The following is a 25373-nucleotide window of genomic DNA, read 5'->3' as shown; positions in this document are numbered from 1 at the left end:
CTCGGTGCAACCTTTTGGCATAAAAATAATATTGTGAGGTGTGAGGTGTTCAGAATAGACTGGAAATGAGTGGAAATGAATGTAATTGAGGTTAATAGTACCGTAGGATAAAAATTACCCCCAAATTCTGTGATTTTAGCTGTTTTTATGTTTTTTTCCAAAAATCATCCAGATCCAAAACCAAAACCAAACCCAAAACACGAAAGGGTGGTTTTGGCAAAACCAACCCAAAACCAAAATACGAGCGGGGAATTAGAACCAAAACTAAAACACGAAAAGTGCCCGCCGCACATCTCTATATAATGTTAGGGAAAAGGAGAGTGAGGGAGAGATAGGGGGAGGGAGAGAGAGAAGGGGTGAAGAGGAAGGAAAATAGGTGCAAGCAAACAGAGATAGATGGGAGTCAGTGGGAGAGAGAGAGAGGGGTGGAGAAGGAGAGAGCAAGAGGGGGAGACAGAGAAAGCGGGAGAAATGGAGAATGACACAAACAGAGAGAGAGAGAGGTGGAGATGGAGAGAGAGTAAAAGAGGGGTGAAGAGGAAGGAAGAGAGGTGCAAGAGAATAGAGGGAGAGATGGGAGATAGAAAGAGGGGCAGTGATGGAGAGAGAGGGGTGAAGACAGAGTCGGATGGAGATAGAGGGGGGTGAAGACGGAAAGGGATGGAGAGGTGGAGGTGGAGACAGAGAGGGGCAGAGATAGAGACGAGGCGACTGAGAAAGAGAGAGAGAGAAGGGAAAGGTGGAGAGAGAGAGGCATACTGAGAAAGAAATGGAGGAAGGATGAGAGGGGGAGACAGAGAGAATTATGGATAGTGAGAAAGAGGGGGGAGGGAGAAAGGGAGAGAGAGGGGTGAAGAGGAAGGAAGAGAGGGGGAGTCTGAGAGAGCGAGAGGCTGAGCAGAACTTGCCACTTGTCGTACTCTAGCATTGCTTTTTTCCCTACCTGACGTCTGTGGCTTGTTCAGTCCAGGGCTGCTGCTGGGCATGGAGATGGCCATTGTCTCTGCTTCCATCCAATTGATTTTTGGTGCCATGGACATCGGAGAGCAGGGCATGGGGGAAGGGGGGTGAGGGTGGAATATAAATTTGAAAGGGGAGTGAGGAGCTGAGAGAGTGGCCCCTCCGGTCAGGCAGTCCCACACAACCAGTATTAATGAGTATGTGGGGAGGAGAAAAGAGATAGGCACCTCCTCACCCTCTGATTGGGCAGTCCACAGAGACAGTATTATTGAGTATAGGGGGGGCAGCAGAGCAAGAGAGAGGCCCCTCCTCCCTAATTGGAAGGGCACTCAACACACAACTGGCAGCATTACAGCATCTAGGAGGACGGGGAGGCACTCGAGAAGAGAGGGGAGGAGATGGGAGATCGTACCTCCTCACCCTTTACAACCTGGGGTGGACATGCTTAAGCAGGGAGGAGAGGGAAGAGTGGCACCTCCTCTCTCCAGCTTGGGACCCCGATTATGTGCTTCATTATTATTAGGAACTTGGGCACTGGTTGAAGATGCAGTGCTGGAAGCGGCAGCATTACAATGAGTCAGTGTGACTCTTTGTAATGCCGGCGGCTGTGGGCCCCTTCACAGCAGCGGGGCTTGGTGCAATGCAACACTGCTAGTTCCGCCACTGCATAAATATACTGTACACACACCTACACTGACATCTAGAGCCTGTCTTGTGGGGTGAGGGAGATTGCTGCAGATCATCAGCAGGAACCAGGAAGTCATTAATGGTGACTGAGTCTGGACAGAGGCACATTTCATAGTTGGGTCCCGCCTCCACAACATAATGCCGCGATTTGTGAGTCGGTAGGGGTGTGGAGCCAATATGACTATTATATGTCAATCATGTCATAGTGGCTCTGCCCGCTTACAACCAACCCGCGAATCGCGGGATATATCATTGAGCGTTTCTGAACGTCACCCGTAGAACACGTCAAAGTTACAAAAAACTATTTTGTCCATTAGAAGGGGTTTCTGGATACTCAGAAACCCCCACTGCGTGCGCTAGTGAAAGGAGTGCAAAATTCCTATTTTTCACAAGGTTGGTACCACTTAGCAATTGGAAAATGAGAGAATGTGCAGGACATATGCTTACACTTACTTTTACAGTCAAAGGTGTTGAATGATCAAATGTCAAAATTATACTGAATCATAATTGTTGATCATACATTTGTTCAAATGAACCATGTCACAATTTCAGTCGGTGTTAGAGTTGCACAAACTTGCATCTCAGAAATTAAAGAGAGAGATTTCAATATGTAGATCATGTACTAACATAACACTCACTCTTACGGACAAAAAAATGTGTTCACTAATAATGACATACTAATTGCAAAGCCAATAATTTCAAATCTTCATTGTTGGTCATACTGTATATTTGTGCAAAAGGATCATTTGTCACAGGATCCATAGGCTGTAAGTAGTGTTAACGTTAAATAAAGCAGTATCTCATAATTTAAAGAGAGGACTTCTCTAATTTTATGAGAGTGCAGAATTCATCAAAGTCTCATAAAACAATGGGGGTAATTCAGAGTTGATTGCAGCAGCAAATTTGTTAGCAGTTGGGCAAAACCATGGGGGTCATTCCGAGTTGATCGCTCAATGGCTAGTTTTAGCAGCCGTGCAAACGCTATGCCGCCGCCCACCGGGGAGTGTATTTTAGCTTAGCAGAAGTGCGAATGCATGTGCAGCCGAGTCCTGCAAAAACAGTTTGTGTAGTTTCTGAGTAGCTCTGAACCTACTCAGCGCTTGCGATCACTTCAGCCTATTCGTGTCCAAATTTGACGTCAAACACCCACTCAGCGAACGCCCAGCCATGCCTGCGTTTTTTCAGACACACCAGCGTTTTTGCAAACCCTCCCTGAAAACTGTCAGTTGACACCCAGAAACGCCACCTTTTTGTCAATCTACTTGCGGCCGTCAGTGCGACTGAAAACTTTGCTAGAACCTGTGCACAACCACAACGGGCTTTGTACCCGTATGTCACGCGCAGAAATGGCGTTTTTTAGCCTGATCGCTGCGCTGCGAACAACGGCAGCTAGCGATCAACTCAGAATGATCCCCCATGTGCAGTGCAGGTTGGGCAGATATAACGTGCAGAGAGAGTTAGATTTGGGTGGGGTGTGTTCAAATTGAAATCTAAATTGCAGTGTAAAAATAAAGCAGCCAGTATTTACCCTGCACAGAAACAAAATAACCCACCCAAATATAACTCTCTCTGCAAATGTTATATCTGCCACACATGCACTGCACATGGGGGGAAATTCAGAGTTGATCGCAGCAGCAAATTTGTTAGCAGTTGGGCAAAACCATGTGCACTGCATGGTTTTGCCCAACTGCTAACCAATTTGCTGCTGCAATCAACTCTGCATTAGGCCCAATGTGTCATGCAAGAAAAGACATAGGGAAACCCCCAATCAGTCATATTCATATGACAAACATTTGAATGCAAATCATATACTAATATCCATTGTGTGAAATACAGAGGGAGACTGCAGCATATCACTACTTTTACTGCCTGCTGTCATCCTCTGGATTGGACAGAGGATGAGAGAGTGGGGGGATGGTGATCCCTTACAAATATAGTCACAGTGGTCACTGGCAGGTCCTGTAAGGGAGATAGATTGTGCCTGATCCCATGTGGTATTGCAGAGACAAAATGCACCCAGGACACTCCTGCGTCCCACTTTGAATGGAAACTAGAGTTCAATGTTTTGTGTTGTGGTTGACCTCAATACCCCATGAAGAAGAATTCCTATGGACTGGCAGTGAGATGTTTGTCAATAAGGGTATCCTTAAATTGGGGTGGTGGTGAATATTGATTAGAATACTACAAGTGTGACCAAGCATTGTTTTGGAGCTGAAACAGCTGTTACTTCTGGGTTCCGGCGGAGACATGTGGGATCATTCTCCTAGCACTGCTGTGCACTGTCCTGTCTAAACCTAACTTCCCTAAATAAAGGTACCACACAAATTTTCCTTCAAAGTGGGATGCAGGAGTGTCCTGGGTGCATATTGTCCCTGCAATGCCATTTGACATCAGGGGCAATCTATCTCCCACTCAGGACCTCCAGTGACCACTGTAACTTTATTAACAAAAGATTGCTACCTCCCCACTTTTTCATCTGCCACCCTGTCAATGGGAAGATGGCAGATAGTAGAAGTGGTTGAGACAATATAGCATTCTAATATTCACCACCATCCCAGTTTAGGTATGTTCTTCATGGTTATTGAAGTCAAACACAACATTTAAACTCTATTTGCTTTCAAAGTGGGACGCAGGAGTCAGGCTCGGCGCTTCCCGCTCCCCTGAGCTGCACCGCCCTGTCTCCCCTCTCGCATCCCGGATGCTGTGCCCGTCACACTGACAGGAAGCAGTGCCAGCAGCATGAAGAAGCCTCCTCCTCCCCCTGGTGACAGATGTGGATCGGAAAGTGGGTGGGTCTACACGGACTGTGGGGGTGTGGCTACATGGACTGAGGGGGTGGAGCTACATGGGCCAGCAGACTGCTACAGAGAAGGACATGCTGCTCCAGTTCCAACCAGCCAGACTGTAAGAAGCAAGTGGAGGGAGAGTGAGTGTGTATGTATGTGTGTGTGTGTGTTTGTGTGTGTGGGGGCCAGGGGGGGAATGTGAATAAACTTTTCTTCTGTGGGTGTTATGTGTAAGCTGCGTTACTACTGGGGCATTATATGTAAGCTGCACTACTACTGGAGGTGTTATGTATAAGCAATGGTACAACTGTGGGTGTTATATGTAAGCTGCACTACTGTTGGGGGCGTTATGTGTAAGCTGCGTTACTACTGGGGCATTATGTGTAAGCTGCACTACTACTGGAGGTGTTATGTATAAGCAATGGTACAACTGTGGGTGTTATATGTAAGCTGCACTACTGTTGGGGGCGTTATGTGTAAGCTGCGTTACTACTGGGGGCATTATGTGTAAGCTGTGCTACTAGGGAGTTATGTGTAAGCTGCGCTACTACCAGGGACGTTATGTGTAAGCTGTGTGATTACCGAGGGCGTTATGTGTAAGCTGCATTACTACCGGGGGCGTTATGTGTAAGCTGCGCTACTACTGGGGCGTTATGTGTAAACTGCGCTACTACTGGGGTTGTTATATGTAAGCTGCGCTACTACCAGGGAGTTGTGTATAAGCTGCGTTACTACCAGGCACGTTATATGTAAGCTGCACTACTACTGGAGGCATTCTGTATAAGCGGTGCTACAACTGGGGGTGTTATATGTAAGCTGCGCTACTGTTGGGGGTGTTATGTGTAAGCGGCACTACTACTTGCAGTGTACTGTGAATAAGATTGTGCTACTGTATGGGAGGGCGCAAATTTATAGCTTGCAGGGAGGCGCTGAACACCCTAGCAACGGCCCTGACAGAGGTGTTCTGGGTGCATTTTGTCCCTGCAATACCACAGGGGACCAGGGACAATCTAACTCCCTTACAGGACCTGCCAGTGACCACTGCGACTATATTTGTAAGGGATCACCATCCCCCCACCCGCTCATCTTGCATTAAATCCAGAGGATGAAAGCAGGCAGTAAAAGTGGTGAGACGCTGCAGTCTCCCTCTGTATTTCACACAATGGATGTTAGTATATGATTTGCATACAAATGTGTGTCATAAGAATATGACTGATTGGGGTTTTCCCTATGTCTTTTCTCGCATGACACATTGTTTTATGATACTTTGCTTTGATGAATTCTGCACTCTTATAAAATTAGAGAAGTCCTCTATTTAAATTATGAGATGATGGTTTATGTAACGCTAACACTACTTACAGCCTATGGAACCTGTGACAAATGATCCTTAGTATGTCATGATTAGTGAACACATTTTTTGTCTGTAAAAGTGAGTGTTAGCACATGATCTACATACTGCATTAGAATCTCTCTCTTTAATTTATGAGGTGCAAGTTTGTGCAACTCTAACACAGACTGAAATTGTGACATGTGGTCCATTTGTACAAATATATGATCAACTTTAATGATTCAATATAATTTTGGCATTTGATCATTCAATATCTTTGACTGTAAAAGTCTAAGCACATGTCCTGCACATTCTCTCATGTTCCAATTGCTATATACCCCTTTCACACCACCAACAATATAAGTGTTTAACTAAGACTTTTAACTTTAGGAAAGCTAATTTCACATTGCTGAGACAAGCAATGAAGGAGATCAATTGGGAAATTGTATTTCATGGTAAAAATACTGCTTGAATGTGGGACGTTTTTACAACTGAGCTCAATAAGTACACTAATTTTATATATTCCCAAAGTCAACAAAAACAGAAGTCGGAAATTCAAACCAATGTGGCTTAATAAGAAGGTCAAGGAACAAATTGATAAAAAAGAGGCGTGATTTCAAAGCATTTAAGTCTGATGGAACGGTAGAATCATTCCAGTTCTACAAGGAATGTAACAAAAAATGCAAAAAACCAATCAGAGCAGCTAAGATAGAAAACGAAAAACAAATCGCAAAAGAGAGTAAAACAAACCCCCAAAAGTTCTTTAAGTATGTAAACTGTAAAAGGTTGAAAAGGGAGAATATTGGGCTGTTAAAGGACAAGTTGGATGTCTTGATTAATGATGATAGGGAAAAAGCGGATTTATTTAATAAATTATTTTCATCAGTATTCACGAAAGAGGACAGGTTAGCAAGAGTAGAGCATAACATAAACTATAATAATGACCCGTTGCCTGGTACTTGGTTTAACGAGGGAGAAGTCCGGGACAGACTAAGTAAAATTAAGATAAATCTCCTGGGCCAGATGGACTCCACCCCAGGGTTCTTATGGAACGCAACGTAGAGATATTGAAACCTCTATATTTGATCTTCAGCGAGTCAGTTAGATCAGTAATGATACCAAAGGACTGGCATATAGCAAAGGTAGTCCCAATATTTAAAAAGGGTGTTAAAACACTCCCCGGGAACTATAGACCGGTAAGCTTGACATCTATAGTGGGGAAAATACTAGAAGGTATATTAAGGGATAGCATACTAGAGTACTTGGATACCTCCAAGGTTATTACTAGGAATCGGCAAGTATTCGTGAAGGGCTGGTCATGTCAAACTAACTTAATAAGCGTCTACGAGAAAGTGAGTGATAATATTGATCAGGGTCAAGCAGTGGATGTGATCTTTTTGGACTTTGTTAAGGCCTTTGACAAAGTTCCACACAGGAGACTAATTATCAAACTAAAGGCCCATATACACTGCCGCTCAGCACAGGGCAATGTGTGCTGAGCGAAATGGGGGTGGACGGGGGGGCGCTCATTTCACCCAGCGGGTGAAATGAGCAACGTGCTAGATTGGCCTGCATGCAGGCTCAATCTAGCACCGGCGATAGCGATGTGCGGGATAGTGCATCGCTATCGCTGAGGGGGGTACACACGAGTGATCTGTGCTTAAAATCTAAGCAATCTAGTCAGATTGCTTAGATTTTAAGCTAGAATTGTGGTGGGGAAAAAGACAAGGAGAAGTCTGTACTGTTGACGCACTTGAGACAGAGATGATTATATACTAAAAAGTAACCTTTATTAGATATGTATTAAAATGAGATGTACATTTATATGTTTTATCCCAAACTCGCAGTGAAACATAAGGTTTAAAATCACAAAACAGACATATAAGTGAAATAGAGAAAATAAAGAAATGTGAATGAAAGATTAAAAGGCGTGTCCACGTGTGATTACTTATTATGCCACCTTCACGAAATTATCCTGTATATGACCAGGTTGTTGATGTAAACAATTCTGTGATGTGGTATTGTTAGTGACACAGTTATGAAACTGACCAATTACTGATGTAAATAATTCAATAATATGATATTATTAGTGACACAATTATGAAACTGACCAATCATCAGGGATCACTATATCTTTATGTCCCTTAAAGCTATATTCCCGATTATATTTCCACAGACGGATAGATTCAATATATATAGTGTAAAGAATGGGTCTCCAAAGTTGGGATGTTTTATATTTATTGTTATCCCAAGAGGAGAAAATTGCTCCAATTCAATTATAGGGTCTATTTATTTGATAGGGTACTTGCAAGTAAGATTACTGTAAAGAATGTAGCAATTCCAGTGGTCAAATATAGCCCTCTTCCTTTGTAATACTAATCAGACCCTTTTCGGTCTAATTTCAATAAGATCGATGTTGCCTTCCCTAGAGATATAGCAATCTCAAGTCTACTGGGAAGCACATATAATTACTCAGACAGCTTGCTTCGTCTAATTTCGTGTCAGCTATTGTTAACAGGTAGAGTTGCTTAAAGGAATGTAGCAATTCCAGTTATCTTATATAGCACTCTTCCTTTATAATAGCAATCATGGTTTACATGACTTTAATTTTAGTATAAATAGTACTGCTTTCTTAAGAGGTATGGCAATCTCTAATATCCTAGAAAGCAAACATTATAATTCGTCCTACCTCATGTCAGTTAATACTGACAACTACTATATTGCATATGTTTGAGGTTTTATAAACTTCTCACTGCACTGTTAAAGGAATATTCCTTATTATTTCACAGTGCAATTCTATCAGTGTGAACTATAGTAGTTCCGTTTATTATATATATGATGGTCCTAGTAGGTCCTAGGGATAGATATTGACCTGTTATATAGCAAGAAAAAAAGGGGCCCAAAGGGGGGCTCGTGTCTTAATATATAATGAATAGACCCTGGCTGAATGGGAGCAAGTTTAACTATCTTTAATCAATTCATAATATAAATTTTACCATCTATGGAAAAAAGTCTATCATATATTCCTCCAGTGTTAGCATTTATTAATATAAATTATATACTTAAATATAGTGTATATTCGGGAATATAGCAGTAATCAACTTCAAATAATTGTGCCTTAATTATTTCCTAAATAAAATTGATTAATTTCAACACTGTGTCAGAGAAAATAGGCCAGTTAAGTATACTGTTGCTGCTTAATTCATTTTCTATTGCTCATGAATTGTTACAAAATATAAACTATTATGTGCTGCTGGGACATCCAACTGCTTGATTCACTTGAAAAAAATGTATCTGTTTTTAACAGTCTTAAGTAAGAATACTGTTACAAATGCAGCTACTGGTAAGGATACTGTTGCAAATGCAACTACTAGTGAGATATGCAGCTGCTTCTCAGCCTTTCAATGTTACCAGAAAGGATTTTGTTACATTGTATTTTTTATATACATATCCTGCTGAGACATAGAGCTGCCTGGCTAACTCTTGAGGTGTATTAGTAAGCCACAGATACTTCCTAAATATATTATGGTTAGTTTGGTATTTCTCTCTATTATATTTATCCTGAACTAAATCAGATTAACTTGCCACTAATCTATTCCTATCTATCTTACTCAATGTCAGTTTTCTATTAGTGGAGATTACTAAATAACATGTTGCAGTCATGTGTAATCATTTTCAACATTTCAGAGTAAAGCACACGTGGACACGCCGTGCCCTACACGCGTGTTTCACTGCGTCTATGGCAGCTTCGTCAGGATAAATATAATTGAGAGAAATACCAAACTTAACTGCTGTAAAGACTCACTAAGCATTATATGGATTATATTATTTCTATGCACTACTAGTTGTATCATGTGCTAACCATAATATATTTAGTAATAATATATATATATATATATATATATATATATATATATATATAGAACTACTATATATATATATATAGTAGTTGTCAGTATTAACTGACATGAGGTAGGACGAATTATAATGTTTGCTTTCTAGGATATTAGAGATTGCCATACCTCTTAAGAAAGCAGTACTATTTATACTAAAATTAAAGTCATGTAAACCATGATTGCTATTATAAAGGAAGAGTGCTATATAAGATAACTGGAATTGCTACATTCCTTTAAGCAACTCTACCTGTTAACAATAGCTGACACGAAATTAGACGAAGCAAGCTGTCTGAGTAATTATATGTGCTTCCCAGTAGACTTGAGATTGCTATATCTCTAGGGAAGGCAACATCGATCCTATTGAAATCAGACCGAAAAGGGTCTGATTAGTATTACAAAGGAAGAGGGCTATATTTGACCACTGGAATTGCCACATTCTTTACAGTAATCTTACTTGCAAGTACCCTATCAAATAAATAGACCCTATAATTGAATTGGAGCAATTTTCTCCTCTTGGGATAACAATAAATATAAAACATCCCAACTTTGGAGACCCATTCTTTACACTATATATATTGAATCTATCCGTCTGTGGAAATATAATCGGGAATATAGCTTTAAGGGACATAAAGATATAGTGATCCCTGATGATTGGTCAGTTTCATAATTATGTCACTAATAATATCATATTATAGAATTATTTACATCAGTAATTGGTCAGTTTCATAACTGTGTCACTAACAATACCACATCACAGAATTGTTTACATCAACAACCTGGTCATATACAGGATAATTTCGTGAAGGTGGCATAATAAGTAATCACACGTGGACACGCCTTTTAATCTTTCATTCACATTTCTTTATTTTCTCTATTTCACTTATATGTCTGTTTTGTGATTTTAAACCTTATGTTTCACTGCGAGTTTGGGATAAAACATATAAATGTACATCTCATTTTAATACATATCTAATAAAGGTTACTTTTTAGTATATAATCATCTCTGTCTCAAGTGCGTCAACAGTACAGACTTCTCCTTGTCTTTTTCCCCACCCCAATTCTAGCTTACAATTACTGTAGTTGACTGCACCCCCTCCTATATAGAATATTTTTTGTTATTAGGAAGAAGGGGTTTTTTGCCAAGTGGGTTTATGGTGACGGAAAACATTTACCCACAATATATTAGTACAAGATTGAGTGTGCAGATACTATATCTGTGTGTGCTTAGATTTTAAGCATGGATCTCTCCGTGAGTACCCCCCTTAAGAGAGCTTGGGGTAGGAAACACTATTTGTACTTGGGTGAGTAATTGGCTGTTTAATAGGGAACAGCGAGTGGGGATTGATGGGATGTACTCTGAATGGGCTTCAGTATTGCGTGGAATACCGCAGGGCTCAGTACTCTGGCCATTGCTGTTTAACATATTCATTAATGACCTAGGAGAGGGACTGGAAAGCACAGTGTCAATTTTCGCAGATGATACTAAACTATGTAGAATAATTAATTCAGACAAGGATGTTGAATCTCTACAGAATGACTTCTCTAGACTTGAGGTCTGGGCGGATAAATGGAGAATGAGGTTCAATATAGACAAATGTAAAGTTATGCACTTTGGGACTAAGGGGGTAATTCCAAGTTGATCGCAGCAGGATTTTTGTTAGCAATTGGGCAAAACCATGTGCACTGCAGGGGAGGCAGATATAACATGTGCAGAGAGTTAGATTTGGGTGGGGTGTGTTCAATCTGCAATCTAATTTGCAGTGTATAAATAAAGCAGCCAGTATTTACCCTGCACAGAAATAAAATAACCCACCCAAATCTAACTCTTTCTGCACATGTTAAATCTGCCTCCCCTGCAGTGCACATGGTTTTGCCCAATTGCTATCAAAAATCCTGCTGCGATCAACTTGGAATTACCTCCTAAGAACAATCAGGCAGCCTATAAACTAAATGGGGAAAATTTAGGGATAACGGTAGTTGAAAAAGATTTGGGAGTGCTCATCGATAATAAACTTGGTAGCAGTTTGCAATGTCAAAATGCAGCAGCAAAGGCTAATAAGGTTTTATCATGCATAAAACGGGGTATGGAGACATGGGATGAGAGTGTAATCCTGCCTCTGTATAAATCCTTGGTGCGGCCACACCTGGAATACTGTGTACAGTTTTGGGCACCATACTATAAAAAAGTTATCTTGGAACTCGAAAGAGTACAGAGGCGAGCCACCAAACTGGTAAAGGGGTTAGAGGCACTGGATTATGAGGAAAGACTTAAAAGGCTTGATATGTTCATACTGGAAAAGATTTGACTGAGAGAGGACATTATTAATATTTATAAATACATTAAGGGACAATACAAGGATTTATTAAATGATTTGATTACCAAAAAAACACTACATAGGACACGAGGACACCCCCTGAGGTTAGAAGAAAAAAATTTCCATACTCAACAGAGTAAAGGGTTCTTCACAGTAAGAGCTGTAAGGATTGAAATTCTCTGCCAGAGAAGGTAATAATGGTGGACTCAATCAATAAGCTTAAAAATGAAATAGATAAATTCCTAGCGGAAAAAAATATCCAGGGATACAGCATTTAATATAGACTGAACTCGATGGACATTTGTCTTTTTTCAACCTCAACAACTATGTAACTATGTAATGCTGGTCCCATCCGGGAATTGGAAACGGGTCCTTCCCGGGCGGGATCCGGCATTGGACGCTGCTGCTGGCTTCACCAACCCGGCAATATGCCGGGCAGGTTGCCATAGTGGCGGGGGAGCAGAGCCGGCGGCGGGGACGGAGGCGGCACTGGGAGATGAGATCATCTCCGCGCCGCCTCTCCCTGTTGTAGTGAACGGGTCCCGGGTCACATTGACCCTGGAGCCCGTTTATGCTGCCACTGCCCGGTATTCAACCAGGGAATAACACTGCTTTATTACCGGGTTGAATTACCGGGTCAGATGACCCGAGATTTCGACTATAGCGCTTTCATACCGCATGCCGACCCGTGTCAACCCGGCAATATGCAGGGTCGATACCGGGTTATTTGTTTGGTGTAAAAAGGGTATATATATGGTACCAAACCTTGTGAGAAATAGGAATTCTGCACTCCTATAACTAACAGAGGGGGTAATTCATATCTGATTGCTAGGCAGCGATTTTTGCTGTCCTGCGTTCAGATAGTCGCCGCCTACAGGGGGAGTGTATTTTCACTGTGCAAGTGTGCGAACGCATGTGTAGCAGAGCTGCACAAACTGATTTTGTGCAGTCCCTGTGCAGTCCAGGACTTACTCAGCCGCTGCGATCACATCAGGCTGATCGGGACCGGATTTGGCGTCAGACACCAACCCTTCAATAGCTTGGACCTGCCTGTGTTTTTCCAGACACTCCCTGAAAATGGTCAGTTGCCACCCAGAAATGCCCTCTTCATGTCAAGCTCCCTGCAAAAGCCCGTGCGAATGGATCCTTCGCACCAACCCGTCGCTGACCGGCGATCCCCTTTGCAGTTGTCCATCGCAGCTGCGCATTCCGGTGCATGTGCAGTTCGGATCTGATCGCCACTGTGCGAAAACACACAGCAGCGATCAGATCTGAATTACCCCCAGAGAGATTCTCTCCCCAAAATATGAGATGTTATACTAGACAGGATCCATTTATCTGTAAAACACACAATATACAGTATATGATATTTGTATGTAAACATATGAGTGACATTTGCACCAAGCAGTGCTTTGGATAATATATATTTTCACTATGACAATCTAAATTAATTATGGAAGGAGCCCACAATTAGATATCTATATTGTGTGTATGTATGTATGGTATGTATGTATGTACAGTATGTCCATTTGATGTACATTAGAAGAGCCGGCCCTAGCTATAGGCAGACTAGGCAACTGCCTAGAGCATCTGCCTTCACCTAGGGGCTGGCTCTGGTACCATTGGTGGTCTGTGGGGGCAGCCATTATTCGTCGGCTCTGCTCTTGCATACCTGAGCAGAGCCACCTACTGTAGCGCCGGCACGGGTGCAGAGAGTGTAGATATGACAGGTTGCATTGCTGTGCCGTGCCACTCCGGGGATTCTGATGGGCAGTCTGTATTCAAGCAGAGTTGGCTGCCCCTATCAAATATGGCCGCCGCTCTGCGAGGAGGGCTCCTGTGCATGTCCGGCTGCAGCAGCTCCACCTCCCATTGTCCTTTGCAGGCTGAAGTATGAGCAATTGCCCTTCTCCCTCACCGCAAAGTAGCAGCCACTGCCAGCAGTTTTAATTGTACATATATATATTATGCAAAGATAAATTGTGGCACTCCCGATTTTTCAAAGTAGTATCTAGTGAATAAATAACATTACATCTATGTCATACAGTGACATTTCGGTGCCACTGAAGCACCTTTTTCAAGGCAGACAATAGATGTACAAACTTCAGCAATTTCAATAGACTTACCTAAATAGGCATGGACCAGTGTCTGCAGCGGGAGCCGGGTCTTGATCGCATCTTCCGGTTGCGGGCGTCACTTCCGGTGACGTCAATCCATAGTTACCAGCTTGTTCATAGCAATGTATACAGCGCTGCTTGGAGTCCGGACTTGGACGCTAGGATTCCTAACCGGCCCCCACTGCAGATAGAGGAACAATACAGAATGCATCAGTGTCAAAATATATGTCAATGTTTGAAGGGCGGCACTCACAGGATTTCATATAGATGAATAAATGACTGACCAAGTCTGTTCATTCGTTCAACGTTTTGGTTTTCACCACCTTTATCAAGAACTCTGAACTGGCCAAGGGATTGAAACAAGCCACCACCCCTCTACCAATAATCATCAACCACAGCTTACACTTTTCAAGGCAGAAATTAGCTGAGATGAGCCTTTGGGAGGGTGGAATATGCCATCAGGGTAAGTGCAGATGGTGCACCCACACCACTTGCCCTACACTAGTTATGGCCCAGACTGCAGCCATGCTCTCAGACTGCCCTGGTGGCCTCCCTGCTAGCCCACACCTAAAACCAGCACTGTTTGTCGACCAGTGTAATAAACCTGCTCAGTTTATCACATCCTGGATATAAATTTATGTTTTAAAGTAGCTCTATAAAGCCATCCCCCCACACAGAAGTTTCTTTTCTTGTCATGACCAGTACCTGTAAAGGTGTCAAATGCCAAATTAAATAAAAGGTTAATTAATAAGAGAGCAGAAAATAATGGAAAGGTCAAGTGTTTACAATAAAAGCTCCTTTATCTTTTAAAAAGTAAAGAAAAAGTTCTACTGACGTGTACAATATAAATAATGTTATTGTATCAATAGTTTGATATATTATGTGTCACAGACACACAATACTATAACTGAAGGTCAGTATTCACCTATATATGGAAATACATTAAAGTAAACATTAGTGATGAGCGGGTTCGGTTCCTCGCAAACCGAACCCCCCCCAACTTCACCCATTTTACACGGGTCCGAGGCATACTCGGATTCTCCCGTATGGCTCGGGTAACCCGAGCGCGCCCGAACGTCATCATCCCGCTGTCGGATTCTTGCGAGATTCGGATTCTATATAAGCAGCAGCGCGTCACCGCCATTTTAACTCGAGCATTGGAAATGTTAGGGAAAGGACGTGGCTGGCGTCCTCTCCGTTATTGTTGAACTTGATTGTGCACTATTGCTTAATTGTGGGGAGGGCTGGGGAGCAGCTGTATAATATAGGAGGAGTACAGTGCAGAGTTTTGCTGATCAGTGACCACCAGTTATCCGTTCTCTGCCTGAAAAAAATGCTCCATATCTGTGCTCAGTGTGCTGCATATATCTGTGCTCACACTGCTTAATTGTGGGGACTGGGGAGCAGCTGTATTATATAGCAGGAGTACAGTGCAGAGTTTTGCTGACAGTGACCACCAGTATACGTTGTCTGCCTGAAAAACATTCCATATCTGTGCTCAGTGTGCTGCTTTATTGTGGGGACTGGGGACCACCAGTATAATATTATATAGGAGGAGTACAGTGCAGAGTTTTGCTGACCAGTGACCACCAGTATATAATATATAGCATTACGGTACAGTAGGCCACTGCTGTACCTACCTCTGTGTCGTCATTAAGTATACTATCCATCTAGATTCTATACCTGTGGTGCATTTCAGTTGTGCAGTTTGCTGACACAGTGACCACCAGTATATATAGCAGTACGGTACGGAAGGCCACTGCTGTACCTACCTCTGTGTCGTCATTAAGTATACTATCCATCTACAGTCTATACCTGTGGTGCATTTTAGTTTTGCAGTTTGCTGACACAGTGACCACCAGTATACTATATATAGCAGTACGGTACGGAAGGCCACTGCTGTACCTACCTCTGTGTCGTCATTAAGTATACTATCCATCTACATTCTATACCTGTGGTGCATTTTAGTTTTGCAGTTTGCTGACACAGTGACCACCAGTATACTATATATAGCAGTACGGAAGGCCACTGCTGTACCTACCTCTGTGTCGTCATTAAGTATACTATCCATCTACATTCTATACCTGTGGTGCATTTTAGTTTTGCAGTTTGCTGACACAGTAACCACCAGTATACAATATATAGCATTACGGTACGGAAGGCCACTGCTGTACCTACCTCTGTGTTGTCATTAAGTATACTATCCATCTACATTCTATACCTGTGGTGCTTGTTAGTTTTGCAGTTTGCTGACACAGTGACCACCAGTATACTATATATAGCAGTACGGTACGGAAGGCCACTGCTGTACCTACCTCTGTGTCGTCATTAAGTATACTATCCATCTACATTCTATACCTGTGGTGCATTTTAGTTTTGCAGATTGCTGACAGTGACCACCAGTATATATAGCAGTATGGTACGGAAGGCCACTGCTCTACCTACCTCTGTGTCGTCAAGTATACTATCCATCCATACCTGTGGTGCATTTCAGTTGTGCGCAGTATATATAGTGGTAGGCCATTGCTATTGATAATTACTGCCATATAATTCCACACATTAAAAAATGGAGAACAAAATGTGGAGGTTAAAATAGGGAAAGATCAAGATCCACTTCCACCTCGTGCTGAAGCTGCTGCCACTAGTCATGGCCGAGACGATGAAATGCCATCAACGTCGTCTGCCAAGGCCGATGCCCAATGTCATAGTAGAGAGCATGTAAAATCCAAAAAACAAAAGTTCAGTAAAATGACCCAAAAATCAAAATTAAAAACGTCTGAGGAGAAGCGTAAACTTGCCAATATGCCATTTACGACACGGAGTGGCAAGGAACGGCTGAGGCCCTGGCCTATGTTCATGGCTAGTGGTTCAGCTTCACATGAGGATGGAAGCACTCATCCTCTCGCTAGAAAAAAGAAAAGACTTAAGCTGGCAAAAGCACAGCAAAGAACTGTGCGTTCTCCAAAATCACAAATCCCCAAGGAGAGTCCAATTGTGTCGGTTGCGATGCCTGACCTTCCCAACACTGGACGGGAAGAGCTTGCACCTTCCACCATTTGCACGCCCCCTGCAAGTGCTGGAAGGAGCACCCGCAGTCCAGTTCCTGATAGTCAAATTGAAGATGTCACTGTTGAAGTACACCAGGATGAGGATATGGGTGTTGCTGGCGCTGGGGAGGAAATTGACGAGGATTCTGATGGTGAGGTGGTTTGTTTAAGTCAGGCACCCGGGGAGACACACGTTGTCCGTGGGACGAATATGGCCATTGACATGCCTGGTCAAAATAAAAAAAAATCAGGTCTTCGGTGTGGAATTATTTAAACACAAATGCGGACAACAGGTGTCAAGCCGTGTGTTGCCTTTGTCAAGCTGTAATAAGTAGGGGTAAGGACGTTAACCACCTCGGAACATCCTCCCTTATACGTCACCTGCAGCGCATTCATCATAAGTCAGTGACAAGTTCAAAAACTTTGGGTGACAGCGGAAGCAGTCCATTGACCACTAAATCCCTTCCTCTTGTAACCAAGCTCCTGCAAACCACACCACCAACTCCCTCAGTGTCAATTTCCTCCTTACCCAGGAAAGCCAATAGTCCTGCAGGCCATGTCACTGGCAAGTCTGACGAGTCCTCTCCTGCCTGGGATTCCTCCGATGCATCCTTGAGTGTAACGCCTACTGCTGCTGGCGCTGCTGTTGTAGCTGCTGGGAGTCGATCGTCATCCCAGAGGGGAAGTCGGAAGACCACTTGTACTACTTCCAGTAAGCAATTGACTGTCCAACAGTCCTTTGCGAGGAAGATGAAATATAACAGCAGTCATCCTGCTGCAAAGCAGATAACTCAGGCCTTGGCAGCCTGGGCGGTGAGAAACGTGGTTCCGGTAACCACCGTTAATTCAGAGGCAACTAGAGACTTGATTGAGGTACTGTGTCCCCGGTACCAAATACCATCTAGGTTCCATTTCTCTAGGCAGGCGATACCGAAAATGTACACAGACCTCAGAAAAAGACTCACCAGTGTCCTAAAAAATGCAGTTGTACCCAATGTCCACTTAACCACGGACATGTTGACAAGTGGAGCAGGGCAGTCTCAGGACTATATGACTGTGACAGCCCACTGGGTAGATGTATTGCCTCCCGCAGCAAGAACAGCAGCTGCGGCACCAGTAGCAGCATCTCGCAAATGCCAACTCGTTCCTAGGCAGGCTACGCTTTGTATCACCGCTTTCCAGAAGAGGCACACAGCTGACAACCTCTTACGGAAACTGAGGAAGATCATCGCAGAATGGCTTACCCCAATTGGACTCTCCTGGGGATTTGTGACATCGGACAATGCCAGCAATATTGTGCGTGCATTACATCTGGGCAAATTCCAGCACTTCCCATGTTTTGCACATACATTGAATTTGGTGGTGCAGAATTATTTAAAAAACGACAGGGGCGTGCAAGAGATGCTGTCGGTGGCCCGAAGAATTGCGGGCCACTTTCGGCATTCAGCCACCGCGTACAGAAGACTGGAGCACCACCAAACAATCCTGAACCTGCCCTGCCATCATCTGAAGCAAGAGGTGGTAACGAGGTGGAATTCAACCCTCTATATGCTTTAGAGGATGGAGGAGCAGCAAAAGGCCATTCAAGCCTATACATCTGGCCACGATATAGGCAAAGGAGGGGGAATGCACCTGACTCAAGTGCAGTAGAGAATGATTTCAACGTTGTGCAAGGTTCTGCAACCCTTTGAACTTGCCACACGTGAAGTCAGTTCAGACACTGCCAGCCTGAGTCAGGTCATTCCCCTCATCAGGCTTTTGCAGAAGAAGCTGGAGACATTGAAGGAGGAGCTAAAACAGAGCGATTCCGCTAGGCATGTGGGACTTGTTGATGGAGCCCTTAATTCGCTTAACCAGGATTCACGGGTGGTCAATCTGTTGAAATCAGAGCACTACATTTTGGCCACCGTGCTCGATCCTAGATTTAAAACCTACGTTGTATCTCTCTTTCCGGCAGACACAAGTCTTCAGAGGTTCAAAGACCTGCTGGTGAGAAAATTGTCAAGTCAAGCGGAACGTGACCCGTCAACATCTCCTCCTTCACATTCTCCCGCAACTGGGGGTGCGAGGAAAAGGCTAAGAATTCCGAGCCCACCCGCTGGCGGTGATGCAGGGCAGTCTGGAGCGAGTGCTGACATCTGGTCCGGACTGAAGGACCTGCCAACGATTACTGACATGTCGTCTACTGTCACTTCATATGATTCTCTCACAATTGAAAGAATGGTGGAGGATTATATGAGTGACCGCATCCAAGTAGGCACGTCAGACAGTCCGTACGTATACTGGCAGGAAAAAGAGGCAATTTGGAGGCCCTTGCACAAACTGGCTTTATTCTACCTAAGTTGCCCTCCCTCCAGTGTGTACTCCGAAAGAGTGTTTAGTGCAGCCGCTCACCTTGTCAGCAATCGGCGTACGAGGTTACTTCCAGAAAATGTGGAGAAGATGATGTTCATCAAAATGAATTATAATCAATTCCTCCGTGGAGACATTCACCAGCAGCAATTGCCTTCACAAAGTACACAGGGACCTGAGATGGTGGATTCCAGTGGGGACGAATTAATAATCTGTGAGGAGGGGGATATACACAGTGAAAGGGGTGAGAAATCGGAGGATGATGATGAGGTGGACATCTTGCCTCTGTAGAACCAGTTTGTGCAAGGAGAGATTGATTGCTTCTTTTTTTGGTGGGGGCCCAAACCAACCAGTCATTTCAGTCACAGTCGTGTGGCAGACCCTGTCGCTGAAATAATGGGTTCGTTAAAGTGTGCATGTCCTGTTTATACAACATAAGGGTGGGTGGGAGGGCCCAAGGACAATTCCATCTTGCACCTCTTTTTTCTTTCATTTTTCTTTGCATCATGTGCTGTTTGGGGACAATTTTTTTGAAGTGCCATCCTGCCTGACACTGCAGTGCCACTCCTAGATGGGCCAGGTGTTTGTGTCGGCCACTTGTGTCGCTTAGCTTAGTCACACAGCGACCTTGGTGCGCCTCTTTTTTTCTTTGCATCATGTGCTGTTTGGGGACAATTTTTTGAAGTGCCATCCTGCCTGACACTGCAGTGCCACTCATAGATGGGCCAGGTGTTTGTGTCGGTCACTTGTGTCGCTTAGCTTAGTCACACAGCGACCTTGGTGCGCCTCTTTTTTTCTTTGCATCATGTGCTGTTTGGGGACAATTTTTTTGAAGTGCCATCCTGCCTGACACTGCAGTGCCACTCCTAGATGGGCCAGGTGTTTGTGTCGGCCACTTGTGTCGCTTAGCTTAGTCACACAGCGACCTTGGTGCGCCTCTTTTTTTCTTTGCATCATGTGCTGTTTGGGGACAATTTTTTGAAGTGCCATCCTGCCTGACACTGCAGTGCCACTCATAGATGGGCCAGGTGTTTGTGTCGGTCACTTGTGTCGCTTAGCTTAGTCACACAGCGACCTTGGTGCGCCTCTTTTTTTCTTTGCATCATGTGCTGTTTGGGGACAATTTTTTTGAAGTGCCATCCTGCCTGACACTGCAGTGCCACTCCTAGATGGGCCAGGTGTTTGTGTCGGCCACTTGTGTCGCTTAGCTTAGCCATCCAGCGACCTCGGTGCAAATTTTAGGACTAAAAATAATATTGTGAGGTGTGAAGTGTTCAGAATAGACTGGAAATGAGTGGAAATTATGGTTATTGAGGTTAATAAAACTATGGGATCAAAATGACCCCCAAATTCTATAATTTAAGCTGTTTTTTAGGGTTTTTTGTAAAAAACACCCGAATCCGACAAAAAATGTTCGGTGAGGTTTTGCCAAAACGCGTCCGAATCCAAAACACGGCCGCGGAACCGAATCCAAAACCAAAACACAAAACCCGAAAAATGTCCGGTGCACATCACTAGTAAACATACAAATATACTAACTGTACTTACATAGTGTTAAACGTTTGTACAGATCCTGCTGTACAGGTTAGGCCAGAGAGAACCACTGGAGATGACAAATGATGACAGCTCACAGTGATCAGGGGAGAGCTTAAAGTCAGAGGCAGAACCACTAGCGGTGCAGCCCTCAGCTGAAGGAGCCCTCAGCAGCATTAACAAATGTGCTAATACTTAGTCACACTGACTCATTACTACAGCTTGTGGGCCGTAACAAAGCAGAAGGAGGCAGTTCGCCTGGAGGAGGGCCTCCCTTCACTCCCTATCCTTCCCCCTTCCTTTTAACCCCTTCCCTCACCTATTCTTACCATCCTCTTCTCTGACACTGCTTTTGCCGGGGACCGACATCACAATGTAGTAAAATCGATTGATTTTAATTGATCAACATTAATGAATTTCAGGTCTAAATCAAATATTTAATAATAGACAATCATAGTAGTGACCTTTATTTACATTGTGCTAGACAATGGTACTCTTTATACACATTATGCCCCACAGTAGTGCCCCTTATACACAATTCCCACAGTAGTAGTGCCCTTTACACATAATGCCCACAGTTGTAGTGCCCCTTACACATAATGACCAGAGTAGTGTTGCTTACACATAATGCCAACAGAAGTGCTGCTTATACACAGAATGCTCACAATAGTAGTGCACCTTACACATAAGACGAGATGGGGCTCCGGTCAGGCTGACTCTTCGTCTCAGTGCACTGTTATGCACTGAATAGAGCTCCCCAGCTGCCCGCGGCACACCAAAGTCTCCTTCCCCAGCGCTGTTTCTCTACATAGCACACACGGGGATTCGCCTAACTGTATACACGTGAGGCAGTAAGATAAGTTCCAATGTATGATAGTATGATACCTGTGCAGATTTAAACATCGAACACCTGTGGCAACAGTACAAACTCTAATCAAAACTCTAGATCTAGATTTAGTAACTGATTTGCATACAAGCCCATTTTGGAACGGCTAGTGTTAATTGGTAGTGTGATTTTATGTATACATTATTAAACTTTGAGATATGCACTATACCATAGACTAGGAGGAGAAACACGTGTATATATTTATATTATTGGATGCTGGGCTCATTTGAGTAAACTGCTCTCTATTCCTTAAACTTCACAATTTATTTCACTCTGCGCTTTGCACAATACAGCCTTGTAATTGATTGAATAATTAAGGCAGTTCCTGATACCTCACGGAGCTCTGTTAACGTTATTCTGTCCAACAATAAATCTTCTGGGATACATTTTGATATTCTTAGGCAGTACAGAGTATCTTGTCTCAGTGAAACACTGGGCTGTTACAGATGTAACTATATAGATTGTTAAAATACATGGCTACTTTTTCTTTGTATACAAAATTTGGTCAGCGAAGCTTCACAATATAGGCCCTCATTCCGAGTTGTTCGCTCACTAGCAGATTTTAGCAGCATTGCACACGCTAGGCCGCCGCCCTCTGGGAGTGTAGCTTAGCAGAATTGCGAACGAAAGATTAGCAGAATTGCGAATAGAAAATTCTTAGCAGTTTCTGAGTAGCTCGAGACTTACTCCTACACTGCGATCAGCTCAGCCCGTTTCGTTCCTGGTTTGACGTCAAAAACACGCCCTGCGTTCGGCCAGCCACTCCCCCGTTTCTCCAGACACTCCTGCGTTTTATCCTGGCACGCCTGCGTTTTTCCACACACTCCCTGAAAACGGTCAGTTTCCGCCCAGAAACACCCACATCCTGTCAATCACACTCTAATCACTTCAACTATGAAAATTTTTGTTCGGACATGAGTAAATCTACTAAGTTTTGTGCTAAAATACTTAGCGCATGCTCACTGCGTACCATGCGCATGAGCATTTTTGCCTTAATCGCTCTGTTGTGAAAATCGGCAACGAGCGAACAACTCGGAATGACCCCCAATGTTCTGTGATTCACTGCAAAATTAAGGCAGTTGCTGACACTTCACAGAGCTCTATTAGCGTTAGTGTGTCAAACAAAATCTTCCTGGATACTTTTTGAGGGTTTCAGGCTGTGCAGAGTATCTTGTCACAGTGAAACACTGGGCTGCTACGGTTGTAACCACATAAATTGAAATAACATATGTTTACTCTCTCCTTGGATACAACATTTGGTCAGTGAAGCTTTACTTGAGCTGATAACTTGAACGATGGAAATCTCTGTGTTTTAAACATCATAGCTCTGTATCCAATTGGATAAATTACCAAGCAGTTGACATCGTATGTATTGTAACACTACTGGCTCTGTGTCAGCCATCTGATATATTAAACTGTGTATTATACCACAATAAGGTATCCTGACATCATTTAACATTTTGGGCTGACATATACTAGACATAGCTGACACTTGGAACATCATTATAGTAGTGGCCTTATGTAATTGTTTTGACATAAGTTGATGTGTGCAACTGTGTGGGACATTGAACCACAGAATCATACCGCTGCAGGTAACTTTCTGACACACTTTTTATTATTTCTAAATTGTGCACAGCATTGTGCTACACATCGTATTATTACAAATGCAACTGCTGTGATAGTGCATCGCAGTGGACACTCTGTAGTGAGATAGTGTCACCCCTATATGGCCTCTTTAGATACGCTAATCACTGCATGCCTCTAGCCAGTTTATCTTTGATGTAACTAACATCCCAGGCATTGCAATAAGGCCGACCTTACGTAACTTTTTGACATATTCCTGATGCTTTAAATTGTGCAGAGCGCCATGATATAGAAAAACTTCATTTTTATAAGATCTTTTGATGCACTTGTTGATGTTTGATGTTATGCAGAATACCGTGCTATACTTAAAAAATACTGGGAATGTAATTCAACGTAATTTTATGTAACTTTAGTAACTTTACCAATTGTTATCATATGGTAACCTTCCCCTTTCCTTTGGATATAATAACTTGTCATTTAGACCTGATCTAGGCTGACCGTTGTTTATGATATCCTTGATTGATTTTCTCGTTCTGTATTAAACACCCTTCTTCCTCAGTCCCTTTTCATGCACTCTCTCATCCGATCAGAGGGTTCCCCTCTGCAATGCTCATTAGTAACAGAGGCTCCCATACGGACAGCAGAAGTGCATTTCTTACCTTTTTCAGTAACTTGTACTATTATTAACCTATACATTTCTCACGACCCAGCTATTTCTTTTTCTAATTACACTCTCTCATCCAATTTGGGTAAGGCAGAGCATGAAACTAAACTTTTCCCACAAATTTCTACAGTCATACCACACTGGATATGCCCGATCCCATTTGATCTTGGAGGCTAAGCAGTGTTGAGCCAGATCAGTACCAGAAAGGGAAACCCTCTGGAAATATCCAGTACTGTAGTATCTTGGAAACGTGACCCAAACATATACCAGGGAAAGCAGACGTGTAATTTACTTCCTTTGCAACCAGATAAGTGTGGCGCAAACACTCTCTCATTGCCCATTCGATGGAAACGGGCAAAAGCAGAAGTGACTGGTTACTATTCCTTTCTGTCTTGTGGACCAAGGGTGTGGTATTACTGAATGGCTACTCATTTGGTTACCCCATAAGAAAAAGTATGAAACATTGATTGCTGTTGAGTCATAAAGACTGAACCTGTTATTTTCAGTTTCTTCCCAGTATGCACTTAATTATCTTCATTTGAGATAATAAAAACTGAAAAATAGAACTTCTCGCTCTAACAAATGCCTATTATTGTTATTGCTTACACTTGATATTGACAGTGCCCACTTGGAGACTAGACAATTACATTAAAAAGAAGTGAGCTACTGATTTGGTGCTATTTAATATGTGTTTAAGTCATTGACAATTTTAATTGTTATTTTCATCTGTATGTTCTCAATAAAAGTTAAGTTTAAACGAATATAGTTTCACTTACCTACCAACATGATATCTACAATATAACAAACTTATATACTTACCTTATTGTATAAAAAGAGTTCCCCAGAGAGACTAAACAGTCTTCTTGCACCTCTGCAAAACCCTACAAAGTAGTTTGTCCTGAACTCATTTCTGGGAGCTCCATCAACCAGACACTACTGCACAAAACCCATGAGGCCAAAGTCAGTAGTCTAATGTTTGTTACACAAAACACTAATTATTCGCTACTGTGTTTGATTTTCTTTTGCTCTTAACAATCCTATCCAGTGCAGACTTCAATCCCTTACCTTGTACCTCCCAGTTTACATCAGGATGATTAAAGTCTCCCATAATTATTACATCTCCTTTTAATGCCATTTTAGTGATGTCCTTCAAAAGGTTATTGTCCTCTTCCTTAGCAGGGGGCCTGTATATCACTCAATATGAAAAATCAACTTCTCC

General features: G+C 43.0%; 1 protein-coding gene and 1 pseudogene across 5 annotated transcripts in view; both read left to right on the top strand.

Moving 5' to 3' along the window:
* Positions 1-25373, top strand: part of B4GALNT2 (beta-1,4-N-acetyl-galactosaminyltransferase 2 (SID blood group)) — a 230382-nt gene that overhangs the window by 111740 nt on the left and 93269 nt on the right. The window lies entirely within an intron of this gene.
* LOC134896984 (5S ribosomal RNA) lies at positions 24277-24395 on the top strand (annotated as a pseudogene).

Source organism: Pseudophryne corroboree, chromosome 3 (assembly GCF_028390025.1).
Source record: "Pseudophryne corroboree isolate aPseCor3 chromosome 3, aPseCor3.hap2, whole genome shotgun sequence".
Lineage (NCBI taxonomy): Eukaryota > Metazoa > Chordata > Amphibia > Anura > Myobatrachidae > Pseudophryne > Pseudophryne corroboree.
The sequence above is the reverse complement of the archived record's forward strand: the minus strand, read 5'-3'. Positions and strand labels throughout refer to the sequence as shown.